The following is a 19,806-nucleotide window of genomic DNA, read 5'->3' as shown; positions in this document are numbered from 1 at the left end:
GTTTGTGCCAGTACTCCAAGTCCCAGAACACAGACCTCGTCTTCCATTCCTTCAGCAGCGCCTCCGGCGCCTTTTTCATCGTCTTTCCCAGCGTGGGGCACTCCTTCCAGTTTTTCAACAGCTCATAGATTTCGGCACCACTCCGCTTACATGGAGGTCCTCGATGCTCATCTTGACCATTGAATAGATCTCCACGGTTTCTCCATGGGTCGTCCAGTTCGAGCCATCTTCGATGCCCCATGTACACGATTTTCCCAAACCCACCATCTTTCCTTGACGTTAGTTGCTGAGACGTCATATCATCCATGCACCGCGTGCATCCGCAATATCCATGGCACACCTGGCCTGCGACATATCCGTAACCGAGATAGTCGTGCACCGTCGTGATCAGCGCGGCTCTCATGTAGAAATACTCGCCTTTGCTGGCGTCCCATGTCTTGGCCGGTGTTTTCCATAACGTGTCTAACTCCTCTTGAAGTAGCCCCAGATACAAATTAATATTATTTCCTGGTTGTTTCGGCCCTTGAATAAGCATGCTCATGTGAATGTACTTCGACTTCATGCACAACAAGGGGTGGGGAGTGAGGGAGTCCTGGATTAGGGGGTCCTCGGACAGCCGGACTATATGCTTTGGCCGGACTGTTGGACTATTAAGATACAAGATTGAAGACTTCGTCCCGTGTCCGGATGGGACTCTCCTTGGCGTGGAAGGCAAGCTTGGCAATTCAGACATGTAGATCTCCTCCCTTGTAACTGACTCTGTGTAACCCTAGCCCCCTCCGGTGTCTATATAAACCGGGGGGTTTAGTCCGTAGGACAACAACAATCATAATCATAGGCTAGCTTCTAGGGTTTAGCCTACACGATCTCATGGTAGATCAACTCTTGTAATACTCATATCATCAAGATCAATCAAGCAGGAAGTAGGGTATTACCTCCATCGAGAGGGCCAAAACCTGGGTAAACATTGTGTCCCCCGCCTCCTGTTACCATCCGCCTTAGACGCACAGTTCGAGACCCCCTACCCGAGATCCGCCGGTTTTGACACCGACATTGGTGCTTTCATTGAGAGTTCCACTGTGTTGTCATCATAAGGCTTGATGGCCTATCTCGTTGTCAAGGACAACATCACCTCTGGGGGAGCCCTGGCTATAGGCCAAACTCTCCGACTAGGAGGCTTCGTCATGACCGCCCGCTCGGCCGTTGCGCCGACTATGACTTCTCGGGTCATCGAAAACAGCCTCCGCATCGGCTCGGAATTCTCCGAGCAGATGGATCCAATGGAGCTCTCTTCCTTGAACGAGCTCTTGGATCGCATCGCCGCCTTGGGAGTCACCACGGACTATGATCGGATCGGGCTTAAACCCGACCAAAGGGAGATTAACTCTCCGCCGGTCACCCATCAGATAGCGGTGGTGGAGGAGCAACGCAGCAATTCTTCCTCTATCTTGAGGACAAACTATGTCCGGATTCCCGAGCTCTCCGAGACGGATACCCGTCTACGGGAGGACATGGCCCAAGCTTTGAACCTAGAATCAGACAGCGGGCCAAACCTATTGGGCAACATCCCGGAGCCCGAACTTCCAAGATCGGAAACTCCTTCGCCCCTGGGTCTCAGATCGGGTCAGGGTTCGGACTTAAATCCTCCCACCCACCCAGATATAAGCGATCTTTCCCACATTAGACAAGAGCCCCAAGAGACAGTACGTCACTATTGGGCCAGATTCCTCCTTGTAATGAACAAGGTCAAAGACTGTCGCGAGGAAGACGCAATTTCATTCTTTTGCAATAATTGCACGGACAAGGGAATCCTCAACACCATAAGTCGCCGTGACATAGCACACTTCGCCGACTTGGCAGCCATAGTACAGAAGTACTGTGCGATGGAAAGCGCCTGGAAAACCCAAACAAAATTTTGGGATCCTCCGGCACTCACTAAACCCCCCGTCCGAACTAAAAGGGTGTACTCTCGTAAGTCACCCGATCCAATTACAAAGAAAGAAAAGCCCACTACAGGGCATGGAACTGTATTGGAGGGATGGCTCAATGGGCCATGCAAGATTCACAGTACAACTGATACCATGCCAACACATAGCCTTAGAGCATGTTGGGTACTCCGGCAGGTGGCCAAGAGCGGCGAGGATATCCTCATCAACAATGCAACAGAGCACAGTCCGGTGGAAAATAACAATACAGTATTGACAGTCTTTGAGACCTTCGCCTCAAATAATAGGCATAAGCGAGCACTCCGCAGCCTTGCCGAAGTCTGCCATGTGGCAGCAGTAAATCCATGGAGCGACACGGCTATAACCTTCAATGCCAGTGACGAACCTAAATTCCTTACAGCCTGAGCACCAGCTACCTTGGTCCTTAGTCCAATTGTGGACGGCTTCCGGCTTACTAAAGTGCTCATGGACAGCGGCAACGGATTAAACCTCATCTACGAAGAAACTCTTAGCAAAATGGAAATAGACAGAAGCCGCATTGAGCAAAGCAGCACGACCTTCAGAGGAATCATCCCTAGTCGAGAGGCATGCTACGCGGGAAAAATCACACTAGACGTGGTATTCGGCACGCCGGAGAATTATAAGTCTGAAGAAATCACATTCCAAGTGGCCCCGTTCTGTAGAGGATACCACGCCCTTTTAGAGCAGGAGGCATTCACGATCTTCCAAGCTATACCCCATTACGGGTACATGAAGCTAAAAATGCCTGGGCCCAATGGAATCATCACTCTAGATAGTGATCCGGACATAGCACTCCACGCCGAAAATAAAACTGCCGCACTAGCCCTCGAGGCGTTATCCAAAGCCCTCGCGGCCAAAGAACTGACGGCGCTGCGCTCCACAGTGGACAGGGACGACGTGATACTCGACAAAAGATCCAAATCCACCTCTTTTAAACCAGCGGATGAAATAGTCAAATTCCAAGTCCACCCAACGGACCCTACAAAAATAGCATCCATCGGGGCACAATTAAACTGTTGGGGAACGTAGTAATTTCAAAATTTTCCTACGCACACGCAAGATCATGGTGATGCATAGCAACTAGAGGGGAGAGTGTTGTCCACGTACCCTCGTAGACCGACAACGGAAGCGTTTATCACAACGCGGTTGATGTAGTCGTACGTCTTCACGATCCGACCGATCAAGTACCGAACGCACGGCACCTCCGAGTTCAGCACACATTCAGCTCGATGACGTCCCTCGAACTCCGATCCAGACGAGTGTTGAGGGAGAGTTTCGTCAGCACGACGGCGTGGTGACGATGATGATGTTCCACCGACGCAGGGCTTCACCTAAGCTCCGCAACGATATTATCGAGGTGTAATATGGTGGAGGGGGCACCGCACACGGCTAAAAGATCGTTGATCAATTGTTGTGTCCTTGGGGTGCCCCCCTGCCCCCGTATATAAAGGAGCAAGGAGGAGAGGGCCGGCCAAGGGGAGGTGGCGCGCCCAAGGGGGGAGTCCTACTCCCACCGGGAGTAGGACTCCTCCTTTCCTTGTGGGAGTAGGAGTAGGGAAGGGGGAAGGAGAAAGAAGGAAGGGGGCGCCCCCCCTCCCTAGTCCAATTCGGACTAGCCCATGGGGAGGGGTGCGGCCACCCTTTGGGGTCTTTCTCTCCTTTCCCGTATGTTTTGATTGTGAGATAATTTTACTCAACGGGTCTGTCACATTCAGATCCGTAAGTATTTTGCAAATTTCTATGTTTACAATGCTCTGAACGGAGCTACTCTAGCTAATTGCTCCCACTTTCAATATGTATCAAGACCGAGACTTAGAGTCATCTAGATTTAGTGTCAAAACTTGCATCGACGTAACCCTTTACGACGAACCTTTTGTCACTTCCATAATCGAGAAACATATCCTTATTCCACTAAGGATAATTTTGACCGTTGTCCAGTGATCTACTCCTAGATCACGATTGTACTCCCTTGCCAAAATCAGTGTAGGGTATACAATAGATCTGGTACACAACATGGCATACTTTATAGAACCTATGGCCAAGGCATAGGGAATGACTTTCATTCTCTTTCTATCTTTTGCCGTGGTCGGGCTTTGAGTCTTTACTCAATTTCACACCTTGTAACACAGGCAAGAACTCTTTCTTTGACTGTTCTATTTTGAACTACTTCAAAATCTTGTTAAGGTATGTACTCATTGAAAAACTTATCAAGCGTCTTCATCTATCTCTATAGATCTTGATGCTCAATATGTAAGCAGCTTCACCGAGGTCTATCTTTGAAAAACTCCTTTCAAACACTCCTTTATGCTTTGCAGAATAATTCTACAATATTTCTGATCAACAATATGTCATTCACATATACTTATCAGAAATGCTGTAGTGCTCCCACTCACTTTCTTGTAAATACAGGCTTCACCGCAAGTCTGTATAAAACTATATCCTTTGCTCAACTTATCAAAGCGTATATTCCTACTCCGAGATGCTTGCACCAGTCCATAGATGGACCGCTGGAGCTTGCATATTTTGTTAGCACCTTTAGGATTGACAAAACCTTCTGGTTGCATCATATACAACTCTTCTTTAATAAATCCATTAAGGAATGCAGTTTTGTTTATCCATTTGCCATATTTCATAAAATGTGGCAATTGCTAACATGATTCAGACAGATTTAAGCATAGATACGAGTGAGAAACTCTCATCGTAGTCAACAACTTGAACTTGTCAAAAACCTTTTTGCGACAATTCTAGCTTTGTAGATAGTAACACTACTATCACTGTCTGTCTTCCTCTTGAAGATCCATTTAATCTCAATGGCTCGCCGATCATTGGGCAAGTCAATCAAAGGCCATACTTTGTTCTCATATATGGATCTCATCTCAGATTTCATGGCCTCAAGCCATTTCCCGGAATCTGGGCTCATCATCGCTTCCTCATAGTTCGTAGGTTCATCATGGGCAAATAACATGACCTCCAGAACAGGATTACCGTACCACTCTGGTGTGGATCTCACTCTGGTTTACCTACGAGGTTTGGTAGTAACTTGATCTGAAGTTACATGATCATCATCATTAACTTCCTAACTAATTGGTGTAGGAGTCACAGGAACAGATTTCTGTGATGAACTACTTTCCAATAAGGGAGCAGGTACAGTTACCTCATCAAGTTCTACTTTCCTCCCACTCACTTCTTTCGAGAGAAACTCCTTCTCTAGAAAGGATCCATTTTTAGCAACGAATGTCTTGCCTTCGGATCTGTGATAGAAGGTGTACCCAACAGTCTCCTTTGGGTATCCTATGAAGACACATTTCTCCGATTTGGGTTTGAGCTTATCAGGATAAAACTTTTTCACATAAGCATCGCAACCCCAAATTTTAAGAAACGACAACTTTGGTTTCTTGCTAAACCTCAGTTCATAAGGCGTCGTCTCAACGGATTTTGATGGTGCCCTATTTAACGTGAATGCAGCTGTCTCTAATGCATAACCCCAAAACGATAGTGGTAGATCGGTAAGATACATCATATATCGCACCATATCTAATAAAGTACGATTACGACGTTCGGACACACCATTACACCGTGGTGTTCCAGGTGGCGTGAGTAGTGAAACTATTTCACATTGTTTTAACCGAAGGCCAAACTCGTAACTCAAATACTCTTCTCTACGATCAAATCGTAGAAACTTTATTTTTCTTGTTACGATGATTTTCCACTTCACTCTGAAATTATATGAACTTTTCAAATGTTTCAGACTTATGTTTCATTAAGTAGATATACCCATATCTGCTCAAATCATCTGTGAAGGTGAGAAAATAACGATATCCGCCAAGAGCCTCAATATTCATCGGACCACATAGATCTGTATGTATGATTTCCAACAAATCTGTTGCTCTCTCCATAGTTCCGGAGAACGGTGTTTTGGTCATCTTGCCCATGAGGCACGGTTCGCAAGTACCAAGTGATTCAAAATCAAGTGATTCCAAAATCCCATCAGTATGGAGTTTCTTCATGCGCTTTACACCAATATGACCTAAACGGTAGTGCCACAAATAATTTGCACTATCATTATTAACTTTGCATCTTTTGGCTTCAATATTATGATTATGTGTATCACTACGATCGAGATCCAACAAACCATTTTCGTTGGTGTGTATGACCATAGAAGGTTTTTATTCATGTAAACAGAACAACAATTGTTCTCTAACTTAAATGAATAACCGTATTGCAATAAACACGATCAAATCATATTCATGCTCAACGCAAACACCAAATAACACTTATTTAGTTTCAACACTAATCCCGAAAGTATAGGGAGTGTGCGATGATGATCATATCAATCTTGGAACTACTTCCAACACACATCGTCACCTCTCCTTTTACTAGTCTCTGTTTATTTTGCAACTCCCGTTTCGAGTTACTACTCTTAGCAATTGAACCAGTATCAAATACAGAGGGGTTGCTATAAACACTAGTAAAGTACACATCAATAACATGTATATCCAATATACCTTTGTTCACTTTGCCATCCTTCTTATCCACCAAATAGTTGGCGCAGTTCCGCTTCCAGTGACCAGTCCCTTTGCAGTAGAAGCACTTAGTCTCAGGCTTATGACCAGACTTAGGCTTCTTCACTTGAGCAGCAACTTGCTTGCCGTTCTTCTTGAAGTTCCCCTTCTTCCCTTTGCCCTTTTCTTGAAACTAGTGGTCTCGTCAACCATCAACACTTGATGTTTTTCTTGATTTCTACCTTCGTCGATTTCAGCATCACGAAGAGCTCGGGAATTACTTTCGTCATCCCTTGCATACTGTAGTTCATCACGAAGTTCTACTAACTTGGTGATGGTGACTAGAGAATTCTGTCAATCACTATTTTATCTGGAAGATTAACTCCCACTTGATTCAGGTGATTGTAGTACCCAGACAATCTGAGCACATGCTCACTAGTTGAGCGATTCTCCTCCATCTTTTAGCTATAGAACTTGTTGGAGACTTCATATCTCTCAACTCGGGTATTTGCTTGAAATATTAACTTCAACTCCTGGAACATCTCATATGGTCCATGACGTTCAAAACGTCTTTGAAGTCCCGATTCTAAGCCGTTAAGCATGGTGCACTAAACTATCAAGTAGTCATCATATTGAGCTAGCCAAACGTTCATAACGTCTGCATCTGCTCCTGCAATAGGTCTGTCACCTAGCGGTGCATCAAGGACATAATGTTTTCTGTGCAGCAATGAGGATAATCCTCAGATCACGGATCCAATCCGCATCTTTGCTACTAACATCTTTCAACATAATTTTTTCTCTAGGAACATATCAAAAATAAACACAGGGAAGCAACAACGTGAGCTATTGATCTATAACATAATTTGCAAAATACTATCAGGACTAAGTTCATGATAAATTCAAGTTCAATTAATCATATTACTTAAGAACTCCCACTTAGATAGACATCCCTCTAATCCTCTAAGTGATTACGTGATCCAAATCAACTAAACCATGTCCGATTAACACGTGAGATGGAGTAGTTTCAATGGTGAACATCACTATGTTGATCATATCTACTATATGATTCACGCTCGACCTTTCGGTCTCTGTGTTCCGAGGCCATATCTGTATATGCTAGGCTCTTCAAGTTTAACCTGAGTATTCCGCGTGTGCAACTGTTTTGCATCCATTGTATTTGAACGTAGAGCCTATCACACCCGATTAACACGTGGTGTCTCAGGACGAAGAACTTTCGCAACGGTGCATACTCAGGGAGAACACTTTATCTTGAAATTTTAGTGAGAGATCATCTTATAATGCTACCGTCAATCAAAGCAAGATAAGATGCATAAAGGATTAACATCACATGCAATCAATATAAGTGATATGATATGGCCATCATTATCTTGTGCTTGTGATCTCCATCTCCGAAGCATCGTGCTTGTGATCTCCATCTCCGAAGCACCGTCATGATCACCATCGTCACCGGCGCGACACCTTGATCTCCATCGTAGTATCGTTGTCATCTCGCCAACTTATTGCTTTTACAACTATCGCTACCACTTAGTGATAAAGTAAAACTATTACATGGCGATTGCATTTCATAGAATAAAGCGACAACCATATGGCTCCTGCCAGTTGCCGATAACTCGGTTACAAAACATGATCATCTCATACAACAAATTATATCACATCATGTCTTGACCATATCACATCACAACATGCCCTGCAAAAACAAGTTAGACGTCCTCTATTTTGTTGTTGCAAGTTTTACGTGGCTGCTACGGGCTTAGCAAGAACCGTTCTTACCTACGCATCAAAACCACAATGATAGTTTGTCAAGTTGGTGCTGTTTTAACCTTCGCAAGGACCGGGCGTAGCCACACTCGGTTCAACTAAAGTGAGAGAGACAGACACCCGCCGGTCACCTTTAAGCAACGAGTGCTCGCAACGGTGAAACCAGTCTCGCGTAAGCGTACGCGTAATGTCGGTCCGGGCCGCTTCATCTCACAATACCGCTGAACCAAAGTATGACATGCTGGTAAGCAGTATGACTTATATCGCCCACAACTCACTTGTGTTCTAGTCGTGCATAGCATCAACGCATAAAACCAGGCTCGGATGCCACTGTTGGGGAACGTAGTAATTTCAAAAATTTCCTACGCACACGCAAGATCATGGTGATGCATAGCAACGAGAGGGGAGAGTGTTGTCCACATACCCTCGTAGACCGACAGCGGAAGCGTTTATCACAACGCGGTTGATGTAGTCGTACGTCTTCACGATCCGACCGATCAAGTACCGAACACACAGCACCTCCGAGTTCAGCACACGTTCAGCTCGATGACGTCCCTCGAACTCCGATCCAGCCAAGTGTTGAGGGAGAGTTTCGTCAGCACGCTGATGATGTTCCACCGACGCAGGGCTTCGCCTAAGCTCCGCAACGGTATTATCGAGGTGTAATATGGTGGAGGGGGGCACCGCACACGGCTAAAAGATCGTTGATCAATTGTTGTGTCCTTGGGGTGCCCCCTGCCCCCGTATATAAAGGAGCAAGGAGGAGAGGGCCGGCCAAGGGGAGGTGGCGCACCCAAGGGGGGAGTCCTACTCCCACCGGGAGTAGGACTCCTCCTTTCCTTGTGGGAGTAGGAGAAGGGAAGGGGGAAGGAGAAAGAAGGAAGGGGGCGCCCCCCCCCTCCCTAGTCCAATTCAGACTAGCCCATGGGGAAGGGGTGCGGCCACCCTTTGGGGTCTGTCTCTCCTTTCCCGTATGGCCCATTAAGGCCCAATACGAATTCCCGTAACTCTCCGGTACTCCGAAAAATACCCGAATCACTCGGAACCTTTCCGATGTGCGAATATAGTCGTCCAATATATCGATCTTTATGTCTCGGCCATTTCGAGACTCCTCGTCATGTCCCCGATCTCATCCGGGACTCCGAACTCCTTCGGTACATCAACATACATAAACTCATAATAAAACTGTCATCGTAACGTTAAGCGTGCGGACCCTACGGGTTCGAGAACTATGTAGACATGACCGAGACACCTCTCCGGTCAATAACCAATAGCGGAACCTGGATGCTCATATTGGCTCCCACATATTCTACGAAGATCTTTATCGGTCAAACCGCATAACAACATACGTTGTTCCCTTTGTCATCGGTATGTTACTTGCCCGAGATTCGATCGTCGGTATCTCGATACCTAGTTCAATCTCGTTACCGGCAAGTCTCTTTACTCGTTCCGTAATACATCATCCCAAATCTAACTCATTAGTCACAATGCTTGCAAGGCTTTATAGTGATGTGCATTACCGAGTGGGCCCAGATATATCTCTCCGACAATCGGAGTGACAAATCCTAATCTCGAAATACGCCAACCCAACAAGTACCTTTGGAGACACCTGTAGAGCACCTTTATAATCACCCATTTACGTTGTGACGTTTGGTAGCACACAAAGTGTTCCTCCGGTAAACGGGAGTTGCATAATCTCATAGTCATAGGAACATGTATAAGTCATGAAGAAAGCAATAGCAACATACTAAACGATCGGGTGCTAAGCTAAAGGAATGGGCCAAGTCAATCACGTCATTCTCCTAATGAGGTGATCCCGTTAATCAAATGACAACCCATGTCTATGGCTAGGAAACATAACCATCTTTGATTAACGAGCTAGTCAAGTAGAGGCATACTAGTGACACTCTGTTTGTCTATGTATTCACACATGTATTATGTTTCCGGTTAATACAATTCTAGCATGAATAATAAACATTTATCATGATATAAGGAAATATATAATACTTTATTATTGCCTCTAGGGCATATTTCCTTCATAAACCCATAGTAGACGCCGCACTATGGGAGTTCTTGCGCGAGAATTGGGACATCTTCGCCTGGCATCCTTCAGACATGCCAGGAATCCCACGCAGGCTGGCTGAGCATAGCCTTAACATTCTAAAGGGGTTCAAGCCGGTCAAGCAAACTCTTCGGTGCTTCTCTGAGCCTAAGAGACAAGCCATGGGAGAAGAGCTAGCCAAGTTACTGGAGGCCGTATTCATTCGAGAAATAAAACATCCGGACTGGCTAGCAAACCTGGTGATGGTACCAAAGAAGGACAAATCCTGGTGCCTATGTTGTCGGGACCCCGATTCCAAGTCACACCGATCTAGCCTGTAACACCTCATATCACTTTGCGGCCTCACGCACGGTACTCCCACGGGTGTCGCCTTACCATGGCCCAGGACCGTTTGCGCCTTTTGGCTCACGTATATGACAATGTCGCTAGCATCCATATGACAGAGAACCCGGGCCGACATGGCTAGTCGTGAACCCAAAGCGGCACTAACGTATGGGGACAGGCATACATGAACCAACATCGAACGTGTCGGTCAGCAGCGTGCGAATCCGGGCTGTAGGACTGGGCTAACAGGACTCCGGGAACCCGGGCTGTAGCAGGCTAGGCAGGACTCCGGATGTCACCGCGTGACATTTCCCCGAAGGGACAGACACAGGAACGATATGAAACACATGCCGGCCAGTCAAGTGTCCAGAGCAGTAGTGCTGGGCTAGCAGGACTCCGGTGAACCAGGCTGTAGCGGACTACTATGGCTCAGGGAGGCACTAGACTACATTTCCCCATAAGAGAGGCTGCTAAGGATAGACAACTAGATTGTCGGATCCCACACATACCAAGCATTTCAATCATACACACAATATGCTCGATATGTGCAAATACAACATGGCATCACAACAAGACTCTACGACTCAGAGTATTTATTCATTAGGCTCCGAGGAGCCAGATATTACAAACATGGGTCTCATGACCCAACATTTAGAGCATACAAGTCAAAGCACATGCGGAAGCTTAACATGTCTGAGTACAGACATCTACGAATGAAAAGGCTGAGAAGCCTGACTATCTACCAGATCTTGCCGAGGGCACAAGATCGTAGCTGAGGTATCAAGCTAAACGTCGAAGTCCACACGGAACTACTAGCGAGACTGACGTCTCTCTGCAAAACATAAAATAAGCAAACATGAGTACAAATGTACCCAGCAAGACTTACATCAGAACTAGCTACATATGCATCGGTATCAACAAGGGGGTGGTGGAGTTTAACTGCAGCAAGCCAGCTTTGACTCGGTGGCTATCCTGAACTACGACTGCAAGTAACTCTTTTGAGGTGGCGCACACGAGTCCACATATTCACCATATCAATACACCACTATGGATCCGCTCTCGTGTCCCTACGAGAACGCCATCCATAGCACTCACGCTTATCTTGCGCATTTTAGAGTATCCACTTTCACTTGTCTATGAACTGTACAGGCAACCCAGAAGTCCTTTACCGCGGGCACGGCTATTCGAATAGATCATATTAACCCTGCAGGGGTGTACTTCGTCACACACGCTCTCGCCACTTACCACCATGTACACCTCGTGTACCTCGGCAACCTTCAAGCGGAAGCCTGGCGAGGGAGTCGGCCACGACCTGACTAACCACACAAGTCTCTAGTCCAGGTTTATCGCCTATTCGGGTTCCATCCGCAAGGAGAACCGGCCGGGGTGTCGCTCACGGCCCCAAACGATGTGAACAGGGTTCCCAAGCCCACCTCGACGGATGGATCTACGCTTGGTACACCGTGGCACGGTGCCTAGTCTGTCCCAAGCCCACCTGTACCGGGTACCACTTGGTAGACTACTAACACAACCTACAAACACCAGAAACTAGTTGCAACTCCTGGACAGAGATCGAGGCGGTTAATAAGTCGAGAGAGCTTGGAGCGCCCGGAGCCCAATGTGTGGTAGTAACTGTTCATGGATCACAAACACAGAACTCAGTTCCTGAGGACGGTTTCAATGAGACAACCCACCATGTACTCCTACATGGCCTCTCACCGCTACCTTTACCAAATCGTGTTCACACACTTAGCTCTCACACAGTAGGACAGGTTCACCACTATCCAATTCATTCCCGATGAATCAGACCTGACACAACTCTAAGCAATAGCAGGCATGACAAACAAGCATGAATGAGTAGGCACAACAGGGCTCAAACAACTCCTACTCATGCTAGTGGGTTTCATCTATTTACTGTGGCAATGACAGGTCATGCAGAGGATAAAGGGGTTCAGCTACCACAGCAAGTAACAGATGAATCGTTGTTGTCCTAATGCAGTAAAAGAGAGCAGGAGCGAGAGAGTGGGATTGTATCGGAATGAACAAGGGTGGATTTGCTTGCCTGACACTTCCGAAGATGGTATAGCTCTTCATCGGTGTCATCGATCGCATCGTCGAAGCAACGTCTACTGAGAGGGGACAATACCGGCAAACAGAGAAGAAACACGATCAATGCAATGCACAATATGATGCATGCTATGACATGGCAATATGAATGTGTTTTGAGCTAATGCAACTAGCAACATATTAAATGGAGTTGGTTTGAACCTTAGGTTCAAATTCAAACTCCATATAAGACATTTCAGATGCCATTTATTCAAATTGTCATATACAGTGGCTGTAAGTTGTTCAAACATGCATGGGGATGCCATAAACAGATTCTTTGGATTTTTCAGATAATTTTTCATATATAAATCATTTCATTTGGAGATATAGATTAATTTCTATGGATTTTTGAAGTTTTAAACATTTTCTGGAATTTTCAGATTTATTACTAAATAAGAAAATCCCAGCAAATGTATTTATGACGTCAGCAGTGTGTCATAGCGACGTCAGCAGTCAACCACGGTCAAACCTGACAGTGGGACCCGCATGTCATTGAGACAGTGTTGAACTCCGGTTAACCCCGCATTGACTCAGCTTTGACCCGTCGTGGGGCCCGGTGTCAGTGTCACTGGGTTAAACTAACCACGGGGTTAGTGGCTAACCTAATCTGCCACGTCACCTAGCCGGCGTTTAGCCGCCGGTGCTAATCAGGACGCGGCGGCGCTCCTCGTCTGGCCATCTCCGGCGATGAGAGCTCGCGTGGCTGGGCGCGTTGGAACCGGAGCAAGGAGGCGCGTAGGTTGGTGGCCTTAGGCGATGCTAGGGTGGCCGGGAACGTCGACGGCGTCGAGTTCCGTGGTGGCGCAGCTGCGGCTTGCACGGGTGCGAGGGCCACGGTGCACGAGCGGGCGACCTAAGGTGCGCTACGGGTTCCTGGAGAAACCCGGAGCACGACTCCATGCTTGGGTTGGTCGGGCGGGGCAGCCAGCAGCGGCGAGCTTCGCGGCGGCGGCAGCGAGTGCTCGGCCATGGCGGGGATGCGGTTAGAGAGCGGGAACAGAGGGGGTGAGCACGGGGGAAGGTGTAGGAGCTCACAAAGATGCGGTAGAGAAGGTCAGCGGCCTCGGGGACGGACGGAAACCGACGAATCGACGGAGACGATCTCCGGGCGCCGGCGGTGAAGACGAGGACGTTGGCGACGAAGCAAAGTCCTCCGGCTCGTTTCCTTCGGCTTGGGGATGTGGTGCCCGATTGCGGAGCTGCTGGGCACGATCACGGGACAAGAGGTGGCCGGTGGTCATGGCTACGGCGAGCGGCGCTCTCAGGTGCGTTCGGTGACGAGAGGAAGGGAGAGCAGAGGAGGAGGAGGGGTCCAAAGAGCGAGGGAGAAGTGAGAGGGGGTCGGGGAGGTGGCGTGGCACTCGTGGAGGCGTCCAGAAGCGGCGGAAGCAGGAGGTGGCCTCGCACGGGGTGACCACACGCCCGGCGTCCCTCTGGCGTCCTTTTGGCGCGAGGTGGGAGACGGTGGCGGCTCTGGTGGGCTGGGCCAGCTCCTGGGCCGTGGTGGGCGCCGGGTAAGTCCAGGTGAGGGGCCCAGTGGCCTTCTCTCTCTCTCTTACTCAATTGTTTCTGTTTTCTATTTTATTTCTCTATTTTGAATTAGTAAAAATACTAATTCATTTTGTAAGATCCTGAAAATAGTTGTGGGCACTTTTGAAACTATTTCCAACAGCCCTCAAATGCTTTCAAGATTATTTGGACATTTAAAATATTTTATAGAATTTAAATGTCCAAATTCAAATACTTATGATTTAATTCAAAAATCCAGAATGTCCTAGAAAAGTGTGCACCATTTTTGCCAGGGGTTTTAGCCCGATCCAGAAATGATGAACATTTTGTGAAGGGCATTTTGGGTTCATTGAAACCAATTTTAGTAAACCCTAGTTGGTTTCAGGGGGGGTGCTGGGGGTTATGTCATCCCCATTTCAAGTTTCTGCAAAATTCAAACATGATGCACACATGAAGCTAGCCTAGTGCAATACGAGAAGCTAGGGATGTGACAACTCACCCCCACTAAAGCAAGAATCTCGTCCCGAGATTCAAGCGTAGGGTAAGGTGAAAGGGGAACGCCAACTAACATAATCTTCACGATCCAATTGTTCTTCTCGAAGATGTTAATTCATTGCATCATCTTGATCTTGACATCTTTTCTTTCGAGAGCTTCATCCAACTATGATGACGGAAGAGAGGGAAACTCTACAGGATCGATCTTCTTGAAGATCGGGCACTCAAGATCAACTCATGGAGTGAGACGTTGGAACAACTCTTGAGTTGAGACAGTGGATGGAAAGAAACAGATGACAAAGGTTTCAGGTAGCAAGGAGAAATTGACATGACTCCATAACGGAGCACCTTAGGAAAGGTGACTCGTAGAATTATTCCCTTAAGTGGCAAAAAGAATTACTTTTGATACAAAGATCGTTGAAACTCTGTATACCAGCCTAAGGCAATCACAAACGATCGTGTGAACGAATTCGAAAGAATGGCATACTCATACTAGAAGGAATGATGTGGACTACCTTGTTGAAGACAACACCATGGATGATTTTGCTTGTCATCGGGGATGGATGGGACCCATAGTAGGACCACTTTTGAAGATGATCCTAAACAGTAATTACTGAGGTGCAAGCTGGGAACAAAAAGCAAATGCTGGGTATGATTCTGGTAACTGGGGATAACTCAACGAGAGTGATTCCACCGTTGAATGGTTCTAGCATAATCGAGGAAACCGAGGGCACAAGGACCCCTGAGGATCAACTTTTAGAATAAGTTGCACTAAATCCTCATGGAGAAGATGGTTAAATAGCTCAATCAAGATACTACAACGATAGATCTCCCGGCTAGGTGTGTCGGCCAGAACATCAACCTTGTCGGGACCTACATCATAATTCTTGGAAAAGTTCCAACCGTCATATTTTCCTGAGATTCAGATCTAGTTGGTAACAGGATAATTCAGACAACGTGTCTGGAAAAGAAGGTTTGCAACACAAACCGACGAGATGATGTTGCGAGATTCTCGGGAGATGAACTACGATAGCAAAACTCCAAAACGAGCTGGTTCTGCTACAACCTGTGAACACGCTGTCCCAGACAAGCATGGCCACGTAGTAGTCTTATAATAAAACACTACCGAGTTCAGGTGGGGAACCATCATCGAGGATATTGGAGTCTTGTGCATGATCTAGAATTAGCACAACAACTCCTTTTCCTTGAACAAATCAATCAGTGGCTTGGTGTGCTAGGAACACATATGGAATGAAGGTTGCAAGTCTCCAGACCATAGAATACTTCGCACATATGCATGACGGACTTGGGAAAAAACAAGCTTTCTCGAGTTCATGGCGGCAACTTGCATCGATTGCACATAAACCAGAGGAAGTCACTTCTTCCATCAAAACGTATACCTCATGAGCGGAACATGAGGGCAATGCTTACAAAGTTTCCAATACTAGCTGGATGTTCCACACGAATCATGGAGAAGGTAGCAGTGTTGCTGATGGGCTCAACAACAATTCATCCAGGTTTCCATTGGAATTCCATAATTATGTGGAACAAGTGATAGCATTGGTCAGACCCAAAAGATATAATGGTGCATGCTCGAGGGATCAACCACGAGTAAGACAACATTATGATCATCGTTGGTTCTGATTTGATTGATAATAGCCCATACTCAAATCAAAGTTTGGTTAAGATGATAGGTCCATTAATTGATCACGAGGACCAATCGATGAAGAAATCATCTTTCTACAACAAACACACACACAAGAGATATCATTTGGAGAGAACTAAGTCAGGCAAGCTTTTATCTTCCAACTCTCCAAGTTGTTGTTTAGCTAAAAACTAGCTCAAGGTATCCAACACAGATTCTTGGAGAAAAAGTGGTTTATAGGAAAACCATTTGATCACGAGCTCAACATAGCGGTCAGGTGTCAACCTGGTAACACTTCCGAGAAGATATTCGAGAAATCACGAACCACCGATATGTTACTAAGCCCGGGAGCAATCTTGCTTCCAAGGCAAGATGATATGATCAAAAGAGTGAGGGATTGACACAATCCTAACTCGTTGACCGAAGAGTGCACCAGAAATAAGGACTAGGTAGCACGATCAATCTTAGGATGATGATTCAATAACCAGCACACTAAGAATGAGAGTATTGCCATTAACTACCAAGCAACGAGTTGCTCTGAGTATTGATTTCACGCATCACGATTCACTTGTCGGTACTCCGGTTGTGACAACACGGGACCGAGGAATGAATAATGATGGCGAGAAGTATCACTGCGTCAAGAATTCATAAGAGGTGGTGCAATTCTCATGACACTCTTGACATAAAGATGGTAACGCTCCAAGGTAGAGCAGAGCAAAAGCTGGATTGGCATTTTGGTCTGCGGAATACAATTGCTTTGACCCAATCCTAGATATGGATGAGGTTCTGGAGTTTGTTTCTCCTAGTCATTCTGAAATACAACGGCTTGACGGACCACAAGGATAGTACGCATCGATAACACGGATGTACAACTAGTCCTGACTATCAATTGATAGACGAGGGCCAGAAAATAACTAAAGAGGGACAACTCAAAGGGACATATGGTTTTCTGAGTTGCGGATGCATAGATTTAGTATGTCAACAAGTTCCACATATTTCTTCCAGATAATCCATTTAGAAAGGTAGGACTGGCAGATTCACAATGCAGAATGGAGAACTCATCAAGAGCACTCTGGTTGTGATCTTTTGGGTCAAAGGAACTTCTGCCATATTGGTTCATGGTATTGGAAGAATGATAAACCACGAACCTCGAGGACTATCGCAAGGTTACTAATATCCTAAAGGAACTAGCAACACTATCAACATGAAGTAAGTAGGGTGAATCTCGAGTTTAGAAACCCGGGAATAGAATGCCTACTAACTAAGTGGCATCACGGGATGCTTTCGAGAGTAATGGCCAGAATCATCACACTGGGGATGCAAGCATTGCTAGATTGCTAAGTGGTCCTCTAAGACACCTAGGGTCATAATAATAACTCCAACGTATATGTCAAGGCAACAGAGTACCTCAACTCAACGATTAGTGTGGTTAATCTGGCCCAAAGGGACGCAAAAACAGAGGGAAAGGATTTGCAAATGCATCAGATTGTTTAGAAACCTAGGATGACTCGGACAGCATGACGGCTGTAAATGCTCAAAAAGAATTGAGACATCCTGCAAAATGGTGGCATAACCACCCAGAATCACAATATCAAGGTTCCGAGATCAACTGTCAACACATGGAAGTGGTAGAAACTGAACTGAGGCTTCAGACCAACAATCCTACGAGTCTACGGATTAGTAACACGTGATCCTGATAGAAAGATGAGAAGCCTAGTTCTTAATCCCCGTAGAAGAGAAGAGGGTGACTCAGATCAGAAGGGCATAAGGTAAAGGAGTAAAAAGAGCCTTACGTTCCCTTCGACAATCAATTCCCTTATATAACTAAAGCATTTCTAGACTCAACTTTCGACCAGTTTGGCTTCGTAAACCTACAGGCAGTCAGGCTCTGATACCAACGCTGTCGGGACCCCGATTCCAAGTCACACTGATCTAGCCTGTAACACCTCATATCACTTTGCGGCCTCACGCACGGTACTCCCACGGGTGTCGCCTTACCATGGCCCGGGACCGTTTGCGCCTTTTGGCTCACGTATATGACAATGTCGCTAGCATCCATATGACAGAGAACCCGGGCCGACATGGCTAGTCGTGAACCCAAAGCGGCACTAACGTATGGGGACAGGCATACATGAACCAACATCGAACGTGTCGGTCAGCAGCGTGCGAATCCGGGCTGTAGCACTGGGCTAACAGGACTCCGGGAACCCGGGCTGTAGCAGGCTTGGCAGGACTCCGGATGTCACCGCGTGACATTTCCCCGAAGGGAGAGACACAGGAACGATATGAAACACATGCCGGCTAGTCAAGTGTCCAGAGCAGTAGTGCTGGGCTAGCAGGACTCCGGTGAACCGGGCTGTAGCGGACTACTATGGCTCAGGGAGGCACTAGACTACATTTCCCCATAAGAGAGGCTGCTAAGGATAGACAACTAGATTGTCGGATCCCACACATACCAAGCATTTCAATCATACACACAATATGCTCGATATGTGCAAATACAACATGGCATCACAACAAGACTCTACGACTCAGAGTATTTATTCATTAGGCTCCGAGGAGCCAGATATTACAAACATGGGTCTCATGACCCAACATTCAGAGCATACAAGTCAAAGCACATGCGGAAGCTTAACATGTCTGAGTACAGACATCTACGAATGAAAAGGCTGAGAAGCCTGACTATCTACCAGATCCTGCCGAGGGCACAATATCGTAGCTGAGGTATCAAGCTAAACGTCGAAGTCCACACGGAACTACTAGCGAGACTGACGTCTCTCTGCAAAACATAAAATAAGCAAACGTGAGTACAAATGTACCCAGCAAGACTTACATCAGAACTAGCTACATATGCATCGGTATCAACAAGGGGGTGGTGGAGTTTAACTGCAGCAAGCCAGCTTTGACTCGGTGGCTATCCTGAACTACGACTGCAAGTAACTCTTTTGAGGTGGCGCACACGAGTCCACATATTCACCATATCAATACACCACTATGGATCCGCTCCCGTGTCCCTACGAGAACGCCATCCATAGCATTCACGCTTATCTTGCGCATTTTAGAGTATCCACTTTCACTTGTCTATGAACTGTACAGGCAACCCAGAAGTCCTTTACCGCGGACATGGCTATTCGAATAGATCATATTAACCCTGCAGGGGTGTACTTCGTCACACACGCTCTCGCCACTTACCACCATGTACACGTCGTGTACCTCGGCAACCTTCAAGCGGAAGCCTGGCGAGGGAGTCGGCCATGACTTGACTAACCACACAAGTCTCTAGTCCAGGTTTATTGCCTATTCGGGTTCCATCCGCAAGGAGATCCGGCCGGGGTGTCGCTCACGGCCCCAAACGATGTGAACAGGGTTCCCAAGCCCACCTCGACGGATGGATCTACGCTTGGTACACCGTGGCAC

This window comes from Aegilops tauschii, chromosome 7 (assembly GCF_002575655.3).
Source record: "Aegilops tauschii subsp. strangulata cultivar AL8/78 chromosome 7, Aet v6.0, whole genome shotgun sequence".
In the NCBI taxonomy this organism is placed as follows: Eukaryota; Viridiplantae; Streptophyta; class Magnoliopsida; order Poales; family Poaceae; genus Aegilops; species Aegilops tauschii.
The sequence above is the reverse complement of the archived record's forward strand: the minus strand, read 5'-3'. Positions refer to the sequence as shown.